General features: G+C 39.5%; 2 pseudogenes; both read right to left on the reverse strand.

Annotated features, from left to right (window-relative positions):
- Positions 1-2,809: 2,809 nt before the first annotated feature.
- Positions 2,810-4,225, reverse strand: LOC138144596 (tax1-binding protein 1 homolog; annotated as a pseudogene).
- A 7-nt stretch (positions 4,226-4,232) lies between these two features.
- Positions 4,233-4,901, reverse strand: LOC138144597 (tax1-binding protein 1 pseudogene; annotated as a pseudogene).
- Between the last annotated feature and the right edge of the window lie 247 nt (positions 4,902-5,148).

Consider the following 5,148-nt stretch of genomic DNA (forward strand, 5'->3'; position numbering starts at 1 on the left):
CCTGACAAAATATGATGTCATTTGATCCTCACAGCAGCCTTACAAGGTATTAGTTGGGTGTCCTCTCTGAAGCCTCCACACGCTCTGGCATGCTGGTTGCACATCCCAGGACCTCCACCCTAGACTGCAATCCAGATCCAAGCAGGTTAAAGCAAGAGTGATTACCCCTCAGACTGGTGCTTGGTTCTCCTACAATCTGTAGGCCAGGAGCTAAAGCAGCCACATGGCTGCGGCTGCTTGGCCACAGCACTTCAGCCGCTTCTTGCTCCAGGGGCAAACCCAATGCACTCCCAACTACTGGATTCTAAAGTCCACACTGCACTGATCTCTTACTTTGTCCTTAGCATCTATGTGTTGATAATTCTGGAAACCGCCACATCTGCTGGTGATCTGAAGTCTCTCCAGTTGGCGATGGTCAGGCCCGCCCTGAGGCTAAAACCTCTGGCTCCCATGGGGCTGGGGTTGGCTCCCAGAGTGCTACATTGGCTGATACCTGCTGACTTGACTCAGCAGGAGGTTAGCTTCTCTGTGTCCTTTTGCGGGTTCTGTAGCTCCTAAGTTTGTTCAGAGTTCCCTTTTACATGAATTGGGGGAGGTGAAAGCTGGAGCCCCTCAGAAATCCTCTTTCTTCACCTCCATCTTGACTTTGCCTCTCTGCTTGCTTTATTTAAAAAAATAATAAATTCCATACATTGTTACCAAAACTGTCCTTCTTATTTATTCTTTTTTATGAATCCCCCTTTCTTCTCTATTGTACATTTAAAAATGTTTCATTCTCCTCATATTTTGGCATCACTATTACCAATTCCTCATCCAAGTCCTTCTCACCCAACTCCTTCCCTAATTAAAAATTAAACAATATAGTTAATCAGTCAGCTAGAATTTATCAAGCATCTTTTATGTGCCACAAGCATCATGCTAATTGCTGAGGATACAAAGAAAATTTTAAAAAGCAGTCCCTACTCTTAAAGGATCCATAGTCCAAACTATATGCAAGGAGCTATATAAATCTATTACAGAAGTACAGGGAGTTGGTCAGAGGTAATGAGAGCCTGGACTAGAATGATGCCATTGGGAAGAATGCTAATGAAATGCACTTAATCCCTAGATAAGCTAGTTAGCCTTGTTGTCTGCAACAACAGAGGAATGTTGGTACAATATCTTTACTTTTCATACCAAATGTGATATTTAATTAATTTCATCTCCATGACCATCTTCCAAACAGCATTAGTACATTGGAAGGATTGCAGTCCTTGGGGGCAGGCAATGACAGATTCAGTTGGTGATTTAAGAAAATATGAAAGGGATAATAATCTTCATATCATGTTACTTCCCCAAGCTAAACCCATTTTTTCTCATGTTAAATGAAGTTTTTGTACTAGATGGTCTTTAAACTCTTTTCCTAGGTTCTAAACCTTCAAAAAGAAAGTTTTTTTTTCAAGAAAAAGTTTCTGAAAAATAAAAACAACTCAAATCTCTTGAAAAGGCAGCCAGATATGTGTGAGTTCCAGTGGCCCTGAAAGATTGTATGTCAGACTACATCAGGTTGGATTGGAAAACCCAAAAGCATGACTGGGATGGACACGCCTCACACTACCGTTTTAGCCTAGAGGAGCCACCACTTTTATTCTTCTTCAAATATTGCTTTGATCACAGACTGTGGTGCAGAAATTTCACTGTCTACCACATGGATCAAAGATGAATTGAGCTGAGCCGAAACTGTGACAGAAATAAATGGGGTCTCAGAACCCCAAGTAAAATGAACTGTGGGTTACTCCTCTGCTGATTCTCACAAAGCACTTCCAGCAAGTTCTCCAGGCTGCTCATCTGTTGCCGGGAGTCTTTTAACAAGAAATGTTTTCTCTGGGGGTCAGCAATCCTGGCTCATCTCTCTCTTGTTTTATACTTTATCAAAGTGCTGGGTCTTGCTTGAAGAGTTGTAAGGTAAAAATAGTTTTGTGGAAAGAACTCTGGATTGGAGGGATCTAGAAGTGGGAGTCACATAACTACTTCCAACTAACTTATTGAGCAAGTGATTAAAATTCTCTGTGCCTTAGTTGCTCTAACTAAAAATCAAATAGGCAGGGTGGTTAGAAGGAGCCCTGCACTTGGAGTAAGTGGATCTCGGTTTGAATCTTTGTTCTACCACTTTATACTTGGATGTTGTTGTTGTTCAGTCATATCTGACTATGACCCTTTTTGGGGTTTTCTTGGCAAAGCTACTGGAGTGGTTTGACATTTCTTTCTCCAGACTATTTTACAGATGAGGAAACTGAGGCAAACAGTATTAATCAACTTGCTTAGTGTTACATGATGTCTGAGGTCAGATTTGAACTCAGGAAGATGACTCTTCCTGGCTTTAGGTCTTGAACTCTATTCACTACTCCACCTAGCTACCCTTGGGTAAATGACTTAACTTTGCTAGGCATTTTCATTTTCCTCAACTATAAGAAGAGAGGGTTAAACTGGAAACTCTTCAAGATCCTTCCTACTCTAGATTTATGATCTTGTCAATTTCTTTTTTTTCTTCTTTTAATAATTTCATTCTTAACTTAAATACCAAGTGGACATGATTACATGAGAAACTGTATTTCTCTATTATGTACCACTTCCTTTTCTTTTTAGGTATTTAAGTTTGACTTGTAGTTTTCAAGACTGCGCTGCTGCCTCTGCTTCTCTCTAGACTTCCTTCTGTTTTCTTCCCTGCATTTTAAAACTAGACTGTATATCTCACAGGATATAATGAGAGTAAATGGCTTTGAGTTTCAAGTTTTCCTACACCTAAATTACAAATGAAACTGCTATACCCTTACCATCTCAATAGTGAACTACTATAGATAGCCAAGTGTTTAAACATGTTCTTCAAACTTTCTTTGTAGCTGGGAGGGAACATTAAGTCATAGAGGAAATACTTTTTTTGAACATCAAAGCTGGAATCAAAGCAAAAGCTCTCCCATGAGCATGTAAAAGCTGCCTTAGAGGATTTGGAGCAGTAAGGATATTCTTATCAATTCATTATTGCTAGCTTCAAGGTCTTCTAAACCATCTGGCTGACTAAGGTTTTGAGCAGGCTGGCTACAGATTATATTTTCTTCCAAACCCCAAGAGAACATTTTTAAAGGTGGTCTTTGGATTTCATCTGGGTGAAAAGCACCATTTTCCCGATCTCTTGTGCCCTGGATTGTTAAGAGGTTTCTGAACTGTAGAACTGTTTTCCTATTTGACTCTGAAAGAACAGGACCATTTTGCTCTTTGAGGGCGATGCTCACATGGGATTTCCAGGACCTCTGACCTTCCCTGACTCTTTCTGCTTGGTTTCCAAGTCTCTTTTAAAGTTTATTCTCCTTCTCCTTCTACATAGTGAGGGTTTCCAAATGTGAGGTCAGATAATTTATTTCTTGTTCTCTATGCACCAATTGGACTTTATATTTGTCCACTATTTCCGTAAATCTTATTTTTGCTAATTTTCATTTGTTCCTTTACTTGTTCAGTTGTGCTAGTTCATCAGCACAGCTGCTACATTTTGCCCTCTCATCTAATAGTAGTTGTTTACCTTTCTTATAATTTTCTATTTAAAAAAACTTCTTTGGTCATTTAACAAACTTGCCCCCATGTTACTACCTCAAAAATTATCTCAGAATTAGCAAGTCTAGGGGTGGCTAGGTGGCATAGAGAATAGAGCACCAGCCCTGGAGTCAGGAGGACCTGAGTTCCAAATCCGGCCTCAGACACTTAACACAAAAACTAGCCATGTAACCTTGGGCAAATCTAATTAACCCCAATTGCACTCCAAAAAAAAAAAGTAAAAAAAAAAACAATTAGCTTCTAATTAACTACAGCAGCTGATAGTTTGATATCAGCAGGGAAGTCAGTCATAGTCTCCATGTTGCTTGAGGCATCTATCACTTCCTGTTGGTTCCCAGTTTTACTCTGCACTGAGAGCCTGTTCACTTGCTTTTGGAGCTTCTGACACTTCTTGAATTTCCCTCTGTAATTGTTTGTAGCCATCTGTAGATGAAGCTTGCAGTCTTCCATCTCCCTGAGCAGGCCCTGCTCAACTAGATAATTTTTTTCCTTGTTGCTTTTTCACAGTCTTGACTCTCAGTTTGGCCATAGCATCCCTCAGATGTTTTTTTTTTTTTTTGACTTATTTGTTTTCCAGCCTGGCACTATGGAGTTCAGTTATTTTCTGATTTCTTACATGGACTGCATCACTCAGCTCTATGTCTGGAAACAACTTCTTTGGTCTCCTTTGTAATTACTCTCTGTGTCAGTCATAAGATCTTCCTCAAACAGGAGAACATTCAATGTTGCTTCACTGTGGTTTTTCATAAGCTCCCTGTTTTTCATATTTAGATTTTGTAGTGCTTCAATAAGACCCTTTTGCTGCATTTGCAGGTGGTCACACCTCTTTTTCTTCAAGTTCCTTTTCTAGTCTTCCAATTTATCTAAGTTGCAAACTCCTCCACCCCTTTTTTCCTTACAACCTTTAATTTATTTTTTTCATTGTTTTCTCAATTTTAAACTCAAGAAGGCCAGTTTTTATAGACACCACTAGTATGTCAAAATTTCCTTAATCTTCCATCTTCCAATTAGAGGAGACATTTGAGAGTAGAATTGTATGCTTGCTCCAGAAATCTCACCCTCATGGGTAGCACAACAAAATTGATAAAACTTCCAATCATAATTTGAAAGGTAATACTCTTGAATGGACCAAAAAAATTGACTGTTGACCCCTCCATATAAAACTCAATCAGTGAAGACCATAAAATGTATAAAAATCTTGAGTTTACTCCAATCAGCTGTAAAAATGCCAACCCATCTTTTGGGTATGGATGGATATTATGGATTAAGGTGTAATGACATTCAAGGGGAGTATTGGGAAGATAGCTTCCACCATATTTTGAAAGATGATGTATAAAGTTGAAAGTTTAAAGAGTACTTGGAAATGTGACTTCTTGAAAGGATGTCATAGTTTAATGAAAGTTGGTCCCCAGTAAGACCCTGATGAAGGTTTAGCAGTGTCAACAAGGCCCCCTGCCCAGAGCCACCATCAACTGTTGAGTGCCTTCTGCCACAAACTAGCTGAACTGCCCTGTTGATCCATAGAAACCATCCCTTGAAACCACTTCTCTTTCCTTCCTTTCC

Source organism: Petaurus breviceps, unplaced genomic scaffold, assembly GCF_028583685.1.
Source record: "Petaurus breviceps papuanus isolate PSGF00001 unplaced genomic scaffold, PetGlider_PUasm1.0 90701, whole genome shotgun sequence".
Classification (NCBI taxonomy): domain Eukaryota; kingdom Metazoa; phylum Chordata; class Mammalia; order Diprotodontia; family Petauridae; genus Petaurus; species Petaurus breviceps.